The sequence below is a fragment of the Marmota flaviventris genome, chromosome 15 (assembly GCF_047511675.1).
Source record: "Marmota flaviventris isolate mMarFla1 chromosome 15, mMarFla1.hap1, whole genome shotgun sequence".
Lineage (NCBI taxonomy): Eukaryota > Metazoa > Chordata > Mammalia > Rodentia > Sciuridae > Marmota > Marmota flaviventris.
Genome location: NC_092512.1, coordinates 54,558,761 through 54,575,709, shown reverse-complemented (window position 1 = coordinate 54,575,709; position 16,949 = coordinate 54,558,761). Strand labels below are relative to the sequence as shown.

General features: G+C 36.0%; 1 long non-coding RNA gene across 1 annotated transcript in view; it reads left to right on the top strand.

Moving 5' to 3' along the window:
* Positions 1–15,664, top strand: part of LOC114103770 (uncharacterized) — a 30,740-nt gene extending 15,076 nt beyond the window's left edge. Inside the window, exon 3 of the long non-coding RNA XR_003584730.2 lies at positions 15,345–15,664. This is a non-coding gene — a long non-coding RNA (uncharacterized lncRNA). The remainder of the gene's footprint in view (positions 1–15,344) is intronic.
* The last annotated feature ends 1,285 nt before the right edge of the window (positions 15,665–16,949 follow it).

Below are 16,949 nucleotides of genomic sequence, written 5' to 3'. Positions count from 1 at the left end.
TCATTTCTCACATATTCTATTGGAAAAAGCAAGTCAAAACACGAGCCCAAGTTCAAGGGGGTGGGGGAAAGACTGCTTCTTAATCAGAAATTCTACAAAGTCAATGTACTAAGTATAGGAGTAAAGAACTAGGGCCACTTTTTACATTTCTCCCCAGGATGGGTATTATTTTTAAGATAAGGAGACATTAAGATAAGAAGACATGACTTCAAGGTCATGAACTAATGAAATTGTGGCAGTCCAGTGTCAGCATGTGTTCTTCACTCCTTAGCTGTATCTTTTCCCTCTCTCAATTCAGATATCAAATCAGTTCAAAGAGTGATAGAGGAAAGGCAGAAGATGGTAAAAATGTTTTGAAGTTACTCTACAGAAAGAATAAAAAGATCCACACAAAGAAGGAAAAACCGTGTCACTACCAAAAGATGACACTAACAATCCTACTCCCTTTGTGAAACCAGGCTTGGTCTGCATGTAGCCTGTGCATGTCTGAAAGAGAAGTTCTACTATTGAAGGTGGTTGACTTACTGGAGGCTGCAGCTTGTGGGAACCCGTCTCATCACTTTAACTGGAAGGAGGCCACAGTATAGAAAGAATTTGCTTACATGGATAAGATCTTGGTGGTATGAAAAGCTAAGAAAGGGGCGTTTGCAATTTCTTCTACCAGCTGTAATAATAGCTTTAAATTCTGCAGCTTGGATGAATAAGTTGGTTTGATACTTAGTTTTTATAAGATGTACACATGATATAATGAGTGAACATAAGAGAGATTCTCAAATGTGTTATGTGATTCGTATTCTTTATATTTAACATTTTTCCAAAATTCTACTTTCATTATAGTCTGTAATAGCATCTTCCTTGAACCCTCACTTCCCAATTTTTCTACCTTCATTTCTTTACAGCAGCCATAGTAATCTGACAAAATGCATATGTGATCATAGTACTCTTTTTGCTTAAACATCTTCAGAAATCTCTGTATGTTCAGAAAATATTATTTCACTATTATTTTGAATATTCATTCTTGGCATTATTAGTAAATTGGAACTTTCATATATTTATTGATCATTTATTTTGTTACTTATGATATTTAGTATTTCTTCAATAAAATGGCTATTCAAAGGCTGCCTATTATTGTATGAGGCTATTCATATTCATGTTCAGTGAGAAACTTCAGAACCTTAAGGATTTTTACCAGATGGCTTCTTTTTATCTTCCTTATAGTTTTCCATTCTTTCTCTTCCAGATAATTACCTTGCAAAATTCCAAATGCCTCATACACTCACAGGTCTTTCTGCCTTTGCTCACCTGATGTTTTTATAAGAAATATCTTAACCCAGTACATTTTTGCTCTCTCCCTGCTCCTTCCCCTCATCCCTTCTCCTTCCATCCTTCATTCCTTACTCTCTCTCTTCCTCCTTCTCTTCCTTTCATTATTTCTTTTTCTTCCATTCTTTCTTTATTTTTCTTTCTCTTTCATGTTTGTCAATTTGAAAACTGGGAAGAGAGAGCAATGCTACAATTGGAAAGACATGTGACTAGTGTCAGCCAAAGTGACTGGGAACAAAATGACATGTCATTTCTGTACTAAGGGCAGAGAAAAGATTATATGACCTTTTGGTCTTCTCTCATACCTCATAGCTGAAAAGGTTGCAGATTCCAATTGGAAAATCTATAACTTGGTAGGATGCTCCCTCAGTTTGGATCCCTATTTGACTTTGAAACAAATTCCTCCACCATTCCTGCGATAAACTTTTAATATGAATAAAAAGTCAATTTTCTTGTATTAAGTTACTGAGATTTGGGGAATGATGTAGTGCCACATCATAACCTAAACTATCATAAAATATTATGTCACTATTATTTTGAATATCCATTCTTGGCATTATTAGTGAATTGGAACTTACATATATTTACTGAGCATTTATTTTGTTACTTATGATATTTAGTATTTCTTCAAAAAAATGGCTATTCAAAGGCTGCCTATTTTTGTTTGAGACTATTCATATTGATTTAAGTTATATTAAACCTTTATACCATTGATGATAAAATAATATTTCCAATTTATTAGTTGCCTTTTAATTTTTTGATATATTTCAATACTCAAATGTTTTAAAATAATATATAAGTGTTAAAAATATTTTGGTTTTCTCATTTTTATAATAAAATGATAGAATGATGTTTCTGTTTTTTTTAAATTTCCTCTTTTTAAAGCATGAAATTCTGCAGTCTATTTTGATTTGTCTGTTTTTGATTGTTTTCTTTTTTCTAATATACATAACAGCAGATACATTTTGATTCATTTTACAAAAATGGACCACAAGTTTTCATCTCTCTAGCTGTACATGATGTAGAGTCACACCTTTTGTGCAATCATGCATGTACCTAGGGTAATGACATCCATCTCATTCCACCATCATTCCCACTTCCATGCCCCCTCCCCTCACCTCACTCCCCTCTGCTCAATCCAAAGTTCCTCCATTCTTCCCTTGCCCATCCCACCTCCTCGCATTATGGGATCAGCATCCATATATCAGAAAAAAACTTTGGCCTTTGGTTTTTAGGGATTGGCTTATTTCACTTAGCATGATATGCTCCAACTGTATCCATTTTACCTGCAAATGCCAGAATTTTATTCTCTTTTAATGGTGAGTAGTATTCCATTGTGTATATATACCACAGTTTCTTTATTTATTCATCTATTGAAAAGCATCTAGGTTGGTTCCACAGTTTGGCTATCGTGAATGGAGCTGCTATAAACATTGATGTGGCTGCATCACTGAAGTATGCTGATTTTAAGTCCTTTGGATATAGACAGAGGAGTGGGATAGTTGGGTCAAATGGTGATTCCATTCCAAGTTTTTAAAGGGATCTCCATACTGCTTTCCAGAGTGGTTGCACCAATTTGCAATCCCATATTGTGATTTAACTTGGTGCATGCTGTTTAATAGGGACATAGTAATGAATATGTTCATCTTAAAATTTAACTTGACTCCTCCTCCTAATTAAAAGACAGTTTTAGTGGTGTATTTCTGAATTATTTTTTAATCTGCCTTCTTGGGATATTATTCCACTTGGTTAAGTGAAATAATCTAATAATTTACAATTGTGGAGACTTTCATTATGCTTTGACATAAATGGTACAGTTAGTGAAAATTTCTCACTTTGTTTTCAGTTACATGGGACAAGTTCTAATATTTATACTAGGATGTAGTAATGTTCAGTTCTTTCACCAACACATGTAGATGCTCCTCCTTTGCCACAAAGGTCTGATAAGGACCACAAGATCTAAAGAGTCTACAAGACAGATTTTACACATTGTAATCAGAAGTGTGTCTGAGTGATGATGTCTATGTGTGAATGGAGGGGAAAAAACAAAGAAACAGAGATTCAGGGGGTGGGTTTACTTACCAAATCAATAGTCTTCTGCTTTAATAGAAGGTATTTCTCTTTTGTAAGATAGATCACCCATCCTGCTTTTCCCAAACTCACCTTGAAAGAATTTTTAGTGCTTCTGGGTTGTAATGGTTCTGGAAAGAAGGCATATGGGTCTACCTAGTATCAACAACAAAGAAAGCTGGTAAGAGCAGCCATATTATCAGTTTTCTGTATCTGTAGAAAATACCAAATCCTACAGTGCTAGCTCAAAATCCTTCTAACCATTTGAATTTCCCAGGAAAGCATGGTTGAAACTATACTGGGAATTGGTCAATTGGTTTAATATAAAACCTTTAAGGACAAATTCTTTATGCTTTAAAGATAGGTCTTCTGAATATTGACAGGTAACATTTCTAAACTTCTCAAGACTTAGAACATTTCTTTAAATAATCTATTTGCATTTCTTTAAATTACATGTTTGAAGATTATTGATTGATTATTTAATGTATGCTAGATATAGTTCCATTGTGATAGTGACTTATAACAGTAATACCCTTGTTGGTATGTCATTTTGGAAATATATGCGTGAACAAAATACCAAATATTTCTGCCCTTATGGAGCTTCTATTCTAGAAGCTATAAAACATAATAAATAACCTAGTTACATGATGTATAAGACGGCTATGTGTACTATGAAGAAAAGTAAATATATGTACAGGATCTGGAGAATACCTAGAGCATGAGAAGCTTCTATGGTACAGTGCTATGTGAGCAAAGAGAGACCCTTCTGGATAAATGGAGCAAAAAAAAAAATGTGAGAACATTTTGCATTAAGAAGAGGTATGATTCTGGAATTAACTGAAGGTAGAGACATCGGCATTTGCTAACAGATTGGATAGAGGATTTAGAACAGTAAATGCAAAGGCTCTGAGGTAAAGAGTTTCATCATTCCAGGAATACCAGGAAATCCACTGAAGCTGAAGCCAAAGGATAATCAGGATAAGAACAACAGGAGAGGAGGTCAGACAGGCAATGATGGGGCAAGATGTGCAGGGCTTCATAGGCAATTGTAAAGATTTGAAATCTAAAGTGGAAAACCGTCTATTTAAGGTTGTAAGTTTACAATTAAAATGTTTACTCTGGCTGTCTTGTTGAGAACAGGCTGGAGTGGGTTAAGGGTGAAAGTAGGAAAACCAGTTTGGAGAATGTTGTAATAATCCCGGTGAGAGAATTTAGTACTTAGTCCAGGATGCTAACAATGAGGGTGTTAGGGAGAGGTTAGATCCTATATGTAATTTGAAGGTACAGTCATCAGTATTTGTTAACAGATTGGATGTAGCATATGAAGAAAAGAGACACATCAAGGAGAAACTTAAGGTGTTGTGTCTGAGCAGCTACCTAGATGGTAATTCCATTAAGTGAGATGAGGAAGGGAAACAGCAGTTAGAAGAGAATCTCTGCTATGGGGCTGTTAATCTAAAGTGCAGTTGTCATGTTAAATCCTTAGATATGTGGATATGGAGTTCAGGGGAGAATAGTAAGTTGCAGACATAAACCCATGACTGGGTGATATTGAAGGTAATGAATCTCTATGGAATCACCTTTGCCAGTGAAGGTAATTAGAGGAAAGTTGCAGTGAGGCACCTGGGTATTGAAAGGTTTGGAAGAAGAGGAAGGGCTAGCAAAAGCAGCAGAGGAGGAGAGTCAATGGGGGAGGGAGAAAATCAGGAGCAAGTCTTGAAAGCCAATTAAGATTCATTTCCACTGCAGCTAGCTGATGGAACGAAGTGAAAACTGAGAATCTGTGAGTCGTTTTAACAACCTGGAGGTCATTGGAGGTTTTATCTATGCAAGGTTCAGTGGAGGGGCAAAGGCAGGAGAAAGAGGAATAGCGGTGTACAAGGGCAGAATCTGAAGGGAGAGATGGGTCCAGAGAGTTGAAGGTGTGTGTTCTTTTTAAAAAACTTAATATGTAAGAAATAACAGCATAGTTGTATGGTAATGGATATGACCCAGAGCAGAGAGGGAACTGAAGTTTCAAGGGAAAGAAGGGACATTTGAAGAGCTGTTTCCTTGGGTAGGCTAGGTTGAAGGCATCCTTGTGATTAATTGGGGGTTGGCTTTAGATGAGAATGTGGGCAGTTTGTCGGTAATAACAGGAAAACAGATCATGTGAGGAAGTTGTTACTGCATATATAATGATGGGAACCTGTGAGGGTGTCTTCTGATGTTTCATTTTTTTTTTTTTTCCTACAAAGTAGGAAGCACATTTGTCAGCCAAGTGTGACAATAAGCAGATAGAAGAGGCTTGAAGGAAGGAGGAGAGAAACATTCCAGAAAAGAGTCATCTAGGAGAATGGATGAGGATTGTGGGGTGGGCATGCAGGAGAGGTGTCCTCATGGCTTGGGGAAGCTGGGCACTCCATGACTAGACAAAATCACTGCAGTTCTACCCTTAGACTCTCCCTCCTTGCCCCAGTTTCCTGGGAAGTCTAACCAGGATTACTCCCTCACTAAATTGTGCAGTTTTTATTTTTTTTTATTTTTATTTTTTTGTGGGGCTGGGGATTGAACCCAGGGCCTTATGAAGGCTAAGCAACCACTTTATCAGCTGAGCTACATCCCCAGCCCCAAACTGTTCTTGTTGTACTTTTGTGATTCACTTAATATTCTTGTTGCTAATAGTTTGTACTTTGTAACTTAGTCCTTTAACATATTAATAATTAATGTCGACCATTGAAGCAATGTTCAACTAACCTTGTATTTTATAACCAGATTTAAAAGAAGGAACTGTGTTTCTGAATCAAGTTTGTGGATGGGAATTATGGAAACAAGGTTATAAATTAGTCTAGCTATGTGATGAAGAGAGTAATATCTGAACTCGGGCCATGAAAACTTTTAGTCTGGATAGTTTTATGAATGGGCAAGGAGGATATAGATTTTATGAATGTGGAGGAAATGTATCCTTTAGCAGTTCTGTTTGTGGATAGATAGGGAGGACAGCAGAGGGCAAAGGGACCCCTGAAAAGGGAAGCATATTCTTATATATCTCCTTAGCCCAAAATACCATCTTATGGCTATTTCAGAAAAGGCTGTATCAGGTGAGAAAAGCCCAGCTAGTCTGAATCCCAAAATCACCATTGACAGATTTTGACTCCAAGCAGAAATTCTTACAGTAAGTAGAGAGGTTTTATTAATATTCCATAATATGCCAAATTAAACAAATATCATTAATAGCTAAGAATGACTCTTTTTAGTGTAACAAAGTATGAAACAGATAAGAAAAGTGAAGAATAAACAAAAGAACTATACACTCAAAATTAGAAGTTCTTAAAAAAATAATTAGAAATCCCGAGTTTTAATCAGAGCTGAGCCTATGATGGAAACCTTAAACAAATCCTATAATATGAGGCCCTAGACTTCTTATTTGAATATGCAGGCTTGAGCCACATGTTTTCAAAGGGCTGTTCTAGTACTAACAAATAATTCTATGAAGTATTTATCACTTATTAAAATAGAATGAGAAAATATGTTGATGTTTATCCTAATGTGCTTTATTCTCCATTGCTAAAGAAAATGGATCTTTAGTTATTTATAATAAAATTAATACATTTTAATAAGCAACAGACAACTGAAAAAGAAGAAAAAAACCACATTTAATTTCATCTCTCACAAATAATGTTTTGATGTACTTAAAACTATTGCATAACACTTATTATTGGAAATGGAATATTTTTATTTTATTTTAATTAGATTTTTGCTGTCGGGAAGCTAGAAATAAAAATATTAATTTCTTAACTGAATATCTTTGCTGAACTCTTATTTTAAATTATTTGTAGTCAATATATTTTTTCCTCCTGCAGAAAACTATTTTATCAGCAAATAAAAATTATTTTATAAATTCTGATCTTTTTAGTTAACTATACTCTGTATTCATAGGAAGCAATTTTCAGCAAAATTTTTGCCTAAAATAATAATAATAATAATAATAGAAAAATTCTCCCTGCTAGTTCAACCTTTCAAAACTCTTATTAAAGTTTTTATAAAGAAGTTCAGAAAATTTTAATGTAGATGTTCTATAGATTTTGGGTATTTATGATGATTACAGAGTTTCCTTTGGTTTATTAGGGAGAAATTATACTATCAAGCCTTCAAGCACTGAGCCATTTTTATATTCTGAGGTTGAGCATAAGTTGGTCATGTAACAGAATTTCAGTAAAGGACTGGATTACAAATGTTTAATTTTTTTACCAATTTTGGTTGAGGTAGGTCTGTGGTTTTATTATTTTTAGGCTATTCTGGTTGGGTTTTTTTGTTTGTTTTAGGGTTATATTAACTTTATGTAAAATAGTGTGAATATTTTCTCCTTCCTGTGAACTCGTAAAAAAAATCATACTTAAAATCTGGATGAATTTTCAGGTAATATTGTGTGTGTGTATATAATCTTTTATTTATATACATATATGTATGTTTTATGTATAACATATATCACATATATTTTTGATATGTACATATCTTATGTATATATATATATATAGTGTGTGTAGCTTTTCAGTGTTTCACTCTTGATTTGTCTTTAGACAATTTGATTCTATTTATTTATTAATTATTGTTTTACAGTAGAATGCATTATGACATATGATACATAAATGGATCACAACTTCTCATTCCTCTGGCTGTACATGGTGCAGAGTCAGTTCAGTAGTGTAATTATACATGTATAGGGTAATAATGTCAGTCTCATTCTACAGTCCTTCCCATCCCCACATCCCCATTCTTCCCCAGACTTTCTCTATACAAACCAAAATTCCTTCATTCTTCCTCCCTCACCCACTATGGATCAGCATCCAGCATCTACTTATCAAAGAAAACATTCAGCCTTTGGTTTTTTGGGATTGGCTTATTTCACTTAGCATGATATTCTCTAGTTCCATCCATTTTCCTACAAATGCCATAATTTCATTCTTCTTTAAGGCTGAGAAATATTCCATTGTGTGTATGTACCACATTTTCTTTATCCATTCTTCTGTTGAAGGGCATCTAGGTTGGTTCCATAGTTTAGCTATTGTGAATTGAGCTGCTATAAACATTGATGTGGCTGCATTACTGTAGTATGATGATTTTAAGTCCTTTGGGTATAGATGGAGGAATGGGATAGTTGGGTCAAATGGTGGTTCCATTCCAAGTTTTCTGAGATATCTCAATATTATTTTCCATAGTGATTACAGCAATTTGCAGTCCTACCAGCAATGCATATGTGTACCTTTTCCCCCACATCCTCACCAACACTTATTATTGCTTTTTTCCTTGATAATTGCCATTATGACTAGAGTGAGATCAAATCTTAGAGTAGTTCTGATTTGCATTTCTTTAATTGCTAGAGATGAGAACACTTTTCCACGTTTGTTGACCGACAATTTGATTCTTCTTTTTCTAGGAAATGATTCTTTCAAGCAGGTTTTCAAATTTATAAGCACAAAATTAGGAACTTTACATATAGTAAATAATTTACCTTGGAACTTGAATGGGAATTCCTTATAAATAATATTCTGTATTATTTTATAGGTTTAGAATACCCTTGAATCTATAGTTTCTCTAAATTTTTCTTCTTTTCCAGGAAGTAAACATTTTTGCAAGAATATGCAAAATCTGTGTTTCACATGCTGTGCTTTCTTCCATATTTTTTAAACTTTTTTTTTTTTTTTGCTTAAACTTACCTTAAGACAAAGACTGTGAAAAACAAATTTTGTTCCCCAAATAGCATAGAATGATTTTCATCATTCCTCACTTTCTCTTTGGCTGCCATTTTGATTCATTCTTAAAAATGAATTATAAATTCAGTTATGCTGCACCTCAGGCAGGTAGGAAAAGAGCTCTTGTCGTGGGAAACTTTATTTTTGCTTTTATTTTCTGTTCATTTGGGCAGGGGAAGAAATGTACCACATTACAATTGTAGAATGCCATGTGAGTTCCACAGTACGTAAATTGGTGAGGGAAAGGACAGTGTTGTGTGTTATGTCTTGCACTGATGTGGGGAGGAGTACCCCTTTTTTTGTGGATTATTCACCTTTTTAGGTAGATAAGCGAGAGAGAGCTTGGAAAACAGTTTCAGGGCTTTTAGATTGATGGCCTATGTTTCCTCCCTGTATTTTGCACAATCACCTTTGCATTTGTGAAAATTGCTCACCTTTGCTCCTAGAGTATAAAGATATTGGGAGGATTCCTTCCCTACTGCCATGTGGAGGAAAAATATTTCATTTTTGAAAATAGTGGAATATTGAACAAACAATAACAATATACTGAGGAGTGGCTACTCATTTTCTGGGTGTTTGTTTATCTTGGGGCTGGGACAGTCTAGGACAGAACTCATCTTTCCCAAGGCTGCCTGTTCTTCTAGCCTTGTTCCCCAATTATTCACTCAGTGAGAGTTGGCAATATTTGCTTTACTTACTTCCCTGAAAATGGCACATTTTCAGGAAAGGAAGTTGCATTTCAACTTTTGATGTTTTTTTCTTCACACTGATTCAAATTTACTGTATTTGGTAGTACTTCCTGCCAAAACTTTGTAATATGTCTTGGCAATATTTACTAGTTTCAGAACTGATAAACATTTCTGATTTTTGCTTCTTTTTGGCTATCTCTTTTTGAATTGCATCTCAGTTTCTATGAGGAGGATTTTATGTTTCTCATAAGAAATGACCCATTTTTTTTCTGTCCTATTAACACAAATGAGCCAAACTATATAGGATGTTGGATTATTTGAACAACGAAACAGTTTCATCTCATGTAGCCATTTTCACCAAAATGTGTTCCTCAGTTCCAATTCATGTTGACCGGAATTGCAAAAGAAAAGGTTTCCATGGTCAAATGCTAGTAAATGAAACTATTAAACATGATTTTTTTTCTTCAGGACTTTTCAGCATCAAAAGAGCATTGTAACTCTGCAAGACAGACATGACGTGCAGTATACTCTAGAACTTATTTAGATTTAGTATCTTTATTTATTTATTTTTTTAGAAAGTATCACAAAGGAAAAATAAATTAGTAGAACAGACTCTGGAAAATACTATTTGTGTTACTCAGTTTTACATGGCTGTGACCAAAATATCCAACAAGAACAACATAAAGGAGGGAAAATTTATTTTGGTTTAGATTTAGTTCTTGGTAGGCCAACTCCATTACTCTGGGCCCAAGCTGCAGCACATCATGGTGGGAGGGCATTGTGGAGGAGTAATGCTCCATTCATGGCAGCCAGGAAGCAAAGTGGTCAGGGAATGGGCCACAGGGAAGATAAACCCTTCCAGAGCATATCCCTCCATGACCTATCTCTTCCAGACAGGACCCACCTGCCTGCTGTTACCATCCAGTTAGTCCATTTGAACTGGGCTAGAGTGATTAGGCTACAGCTCTCTCAATTCAATCCTTTCCACCTCTGAACACTCTTACATCAACCTAGGATCTTTTGAGGGTCACTTCATATACCAACCACAACACTGATATAAAAGCAACATTTCTTAGTTGTAAGTGAAGCAGTTTAAAAGGCAGGACAAGTTTTCTAATGTTAGCCTTGCAAACTCAATCTTAAAAGTGTCTCTCCCTCTCTTCCTCTCTCCTTTTCTGTCTCTTCATTTATGCATCACAGGCTTAGTCCACTATGCAGGAAAGCCATCCATGCAGAAAAGACTTGCTCACACAGTATGCAAAACAGAATATCTTGCTTGAATTATCATTTCTTATATGTTTGAAAATGATAGTTGATATGAGGGAAATAGTATTTTTATCTCCCACCTATAAGAATGTTATGAGAACTGAATAAAGAATGCAGGTAAAGTGCAATAAAAGTCCCATTGCCCTACATTAAAACCTATAGAATGACACCTAAAGCATGCTCTTGTAACTCACAGCTATTTTTAGATTCATTATGACGTACATCGCAAGTTCACAGTATTTTCAATTTTGTGCTATTATGTAGTTTTTAAAAGAAAAAAAAATTGTGTATTTATAGTTTCATTTATAATAATATTGCTGTTATTCATTTGCTTTCTGAAATGTTTTCTTCGGTGGGAGAAAGAAGGAAAAAGTGTTAGTAATCTGTTAGAATTTTTCTGGGTAATGGACTCTATCTGTTATTATTTGGCACATTCATTGATGTGAACAGGTCTCCTGAAGTTCATGTGTTAGAAACTTAATCTCCAATGCGATAGTTTTGAGGGGTGGGATCTTTAAGAAGACATTAAACCAGGAGGGCTGTGCTCTTGTGAATGGATTAATGCCATTTTCTTGGGAGTTTGATTGTCATAGTCAGAGTGGGTTCCCTAGAAAAAGATGAGCCCCCTTCTCTCATTTGCAAGAGTGCTTTCTTGATCTTTTCCCCTCTGACATAGGATGATACAGGAAGAATTTCCTCACCAGATGCCACAGTCTTGATATTAGACTTTGCAGCCTTCAGAACTATAAGAAACAAATTTCAAAGAATTGAAATTTGTTTCTTATGGAAGATTCTGTTGAAGAGTCCGAAGAGAACACTGTACGGAAAATCTGAGTCTTCTTAAGAGATTACTTAGGTGGCTGTGACCAGAGTGCTGTCAGAAAGATGAACAGTATAAGGCAACTCTGGTGAGGGCTGAGAAATGAGGAACAGGTGTTGGAAACTAGTAAAGACCATCCTTGCTATAAAGCAGCAAAGAACTTGGATATATTGTGTGCATGCACCAAAACTTTATGGAAAGCAGAATTTAAGAGCAATGAACTAGATTACCTGATGGAAGAAATTTCTAAGCAGAAGGTTAAAGGAGCTACTGGCTTCTTTTAACTGCATACAGTAAAATGAGAGAAAAGAGAGATGCTTTAAAGACAAAATTAATAACTCAAAGGGAAACGGAATGTAAAAATTTGGAAAATTCATAGCCTGCCTATGTAAAGAATGAAGAAAACAAAAAGGGAGCAAGGACACAGCCAAGTGATGCTTTGATAAAGGGATTAGCATGGCTAGAAGGGAGCCAGGTGCTGTTCATCAAGATAATGGAAGAATGACCCTGAAGGCATTTCAGAGATTCTCAAGCTGCCCTTCCTATCACAGGCCCAGAGCTCTAGGACAGAATAGTTTGGGAGGATGGGCCTTGGGTGCCTTCCATGGGCTTGCTGCCCAGCACCAGTGCCTCGGGATTCTGCTCTGTATTTTGTTTTTCAGTGCAGCTTGCCCGCCCCAGTTTTGGCAAAAGTGGCCTCAAGTGCACCCTGGGCAACCTTTCTGGAGGGCACAGGTGGTAAGCCTTGGTGGTGTCCGTGTGGTGCTCATTCTGCAGGCATGCAGAGCACAAGAACTGTGGGCACATGGCTTCTTTCACTTCTTCGAAGGATTTCACAGACAGTTTGGGAGCCAAGCAGAGACTTCTTGCTACAGGGACATAGCATGGACTTAATAGGATATATTCCTCACACTTGTTCTCGATGTTTTGGAATTCAAAAGAATGGAGTTACCTGCTTAAATGCAGGTATTCCAACTGGAGCTCTGGGATTATGCTGCTGAGGTCTGTTTGGAAGCTAGCAAGTGAGCCAGAGCCAGGTCTGGGGACTCTGACCTTGCTGTTAAAGCTAACTCCATGGAAAGCTGTTAGATGGTGACCTGAGTGACTGGACTATTGAATCCATCTCGTTTTTTAATTCCAGAGGCATACCAAGCAAACAACCCTACAGTCTTAAAGGTGGTGTCTGACACTTTAAATGATTGATTCATTTCAAAGTTGAAGGCCATGTGGTCACTGATTTCTAGAGAGCCAAGTCTTGGTGGAAGGACCCTCATCATAAGGCACAGACATACAAACTAAGGGACACAGATGTATTTCTCAGAATACAGAAAAGTCTTCATGTCTTATAGGAAAACTTAATTAGAGGGACAGGTGAGAATCATAGGAGGAATCACTTGGGGGTTTGGATTTTGGCTAGTGTTAAGTCCCTCCTGTCTCTCTTTGTTTTCACTTCTTTTGCCACCATTACCCTTGTGTCTTTGAACAAGCTTTTAGTGAATGAAAGGCATGGTGACATTTCCTCAACAACAGTGGTGGGCAAGAAGGGACAGGACTATGGAAAGGAAGTCAAAGAGTTATAGCACCAGAAAGGTGCTATCCTTTGACTATTTACCTTAAGTCTGCAACTTAGGGCTACCCAGATGCATCTAAATATATCAGTGTTTGTGCCTCTCCCCAAATCATTACTAACAGGATCTCTGTGTGCGAGGCCCAGGTACTTTATAAAGCTCCTTGGGTCATTATTCTAAGCAGCTGGGATTGAACTGTAGTGTTGCCTGTCAACCTAATCTCCCTCCGTCCCCCTCATCTTGCTCCTCTACCCTTTCTCTTCCTCCTCCTTCTTCAATCCAGTAGGAGACATAATATGAACCATGTCCCTAAGGTTTTGCTCATACTGCTCAGTAGAGCTTTCCAAGGAGAACGGAGCCCCAGGTAATATAACCTTGTGAGACAGATAATCCTTCTTCTCTCTTTGTTGTGTTTGCCCATAACATGGCCTGGACTACACAGAGAGCAAAGTGTAAGAAGATACCCTTGTATAAATACCCATGGCCTCAGAGGTGAAGGGCGATGTATTTTCTTCATATGACTTTGTTTGACAGTTTCTGAGCATGCTCAGATTCTGAAAGTTGATTCTATAAACCTAAGGTAATGATTTTGTTTTCCTATATTTCCTTCTGAACTTTTCTTCTTAAAGTACAAAAATCAAAATTTATTTCAATCAAGTAAAGAGGAAGAGATAATAAATGTGGCTTATTTTCTTTATGGTGTCCCCAAGGATACCATGTGGGAAAAAGAAGCATAAAGAATTTGGGGAAGAATGGAATGATGGGCAGAAGTTCATGGTCTTTTTAAAAAAATATTTATTTATTTAAATTGCATTACCATTCTTAATACACCATTATATCATAATTTATCATATCTCTGATTATATATAAGGAATGTTGACACCAAATTCACACCTTTTGTATAATGATGAGGGTCTCCTTTCACTGTCCATGCTATTCCCCTTCTCCCTCCCTTTCCTCCCACCCCTATTCCCTATCTAGAGGTAATCTTCCTCCCTTGCTCTCCCTCCCAACCCCATTTTGAGTCACCCCCCTTATATCAGAGAAGACATTCGGCGTTTTGTTTTTTGGGGATTGTCTAACTTCACTTAGCATAATCTTCTCTAATGCCATCCATTTCCCTGCAAATGCCATGATCTTATTTTTTTATTGCTGAGTAATATTCCATTGTGTATAAATGCCACATTTTTTAATCCATTCATCCACTGAAGGACATCTAGGTTGGCTCTACAGTTTAGCTATTGTGAATTTTGCTGCTATAAACATTGATGTGGCTGTGAGAGTTCATGGTCTTGAATGCTCTGTATATCATCAGCTGAAAAAACTTACTTGAAAAAGTAAGGAATGTTTGATGCTTCCAAGAATTTTGTCAGATGAGAATTTTTGGGTCCATTCCATATTTTAGAAAACAGGGCTCTCACTTCATTCTCTGTTATCTCTGATAGAAATAATAATCCATCCCATCTCAGTGGGAAGAAAAGAAAGAGTCAAGAACCAACCAACACTCATTCTTTTATGAGAAATAGGAAAGAATGATGGAGAAATAAATTATTTTACCAAAGAAACCTTCAAGTGAGAAAGCAATTCTGTTTGCTTTGAGCTAACGAAGAACAAATTGGTCTAAATAATAAAGTTCTTGAGACAACATATTGGTTATAGTAATGAAAAATGCTATTAGTATCTTTCTTGTTCTTAATGCCACATTTGTTAGTAGTTAGGCATGTTGGAAGTTTTATACTGTTTGGGAATCTCAGAATATTTTTCCAGTTTCTCTTTTGCTTTCTAGAATTCTGTTCATTTTTAAAAATGTTGTGCTTTTAAAAATTATGTGTAATATGTTTTTAACTAACGTTGCCTCTTCTGGTTGTTTTGCCAGGTTGTTTTTGATCACATCCTCTATGACTGTGGCAATCAACATGAGTCAGATTTCATACAATCCCTCTCATCCTCCTCATCACCGTCATCATCATCACTATCATCAGCATGCAATCATGACTACTATATCTTAAAAAATCAAGACTTCCATATTCTATAGAAAATTTCAATGTAAATGATAGCTTTTTATTTGTTAGTTTATTTTTTTTTTTTTTTTTGGATTACTAATATAAAAACCATATTTTATTCAGCCACCAGAGGGAGCTCCCAAATCTATGGATTCTAAAAGAAAATAAGGTTGAAATACATTTGGAAAAGTTATATTATGGTTGACAATCAAAAATTCAATCAGCTGAGACTCACGGTGTTATTGGCTCATCTGAAAGGTCTTCTGTACATTGAGTGCCTAAAATCCTGCCCTTCTATATTGCCACATTATTTTAATGCAGTTCTTAAATAATAGTCTTTTTCTTCTTCTTTTTTTTTTTTTTTTTTTTTTTTTTTTTAGTTTTGGATAGTATTGACTAACTTCCTTGTTTTGAATGTATAATTATATGTTATATGTCTCCTACTACTTCTCTTTTTGGTCCCAAATTTTCTTAAATTGTATCTTTACATTGTCAAACTTACAGTATTTTACCGTAAATTTAGTGCTTACTGTGTATCACGCCTTCTCCTATCTTATTCCTTTGTTTGGATTCTTACTGACTAGATTTCATTGTCAAATTTTATTTTTTATTTATTTTTATTTATTTATTTATTTATTTATTTACCAGGGGTTGAACCCAGGTGCACTTGACCACTGAGCCACATCCTCAGCCCTTCCTACTTTATTTTTTATTTTTTTTATTTTGAGACAGGGCCTCCTTAAGTTGCTAAGGTTGGCCTTGAAGCTGCTGGGATTCCAGGTGTGTGCCACCACATCCAGCTAATAGCTAGTTATTATCATTATTATTATTATTATTATTACTATTATTGTTTTTTAGTTTGTTTTTTTAAAGAAACGTTGTGATCTGGAATCCTTGACGTTTTCACTTTTGGGGATGACTGCTTGTTGCCTCACCTCTGTATGACAATGAAGCTAGTTATGATATTGTCAGGTCATGTTTCCTCTCCCTCATTTATGATTTGATTTTATTCCAAGAAGAATGGGGTGTTTCAATTTTTTTTTTCTACAAATACTATGTGGGTGTGGGATGGGGAAGGAAATTATCCAACTATTTCCTGAAGGCAGAGCAAGTTCCTACAGACCTGTCTCTCCCATTACGATGGGTCCTGGATCTCCCAGAACAAGCCTCCTTTCGGATGCCAAGCATCTTAAAAGTGAGCCTCTCAGCTACATTTTCTTGGAGCTTGCCAGGACTTTCCTCTCCTAGCTTCATTGAAATATAATTGGTATATTTAAAAAGCTGCACATTTTATAATTGGGGTATATGCATACATCTGTGACACTATCACCACAATCAAGGAAATACACATATCCATCATCTCTGAAAGAGATGACCCCCAGCACCCCTCTCCACCAGATACACGTGTGTGTGTGTGTGTGTGTGTGTGTGTGTGAAGAATGCTTATCTTAGTGGGACAATTCCTGGGAGGGACAGTG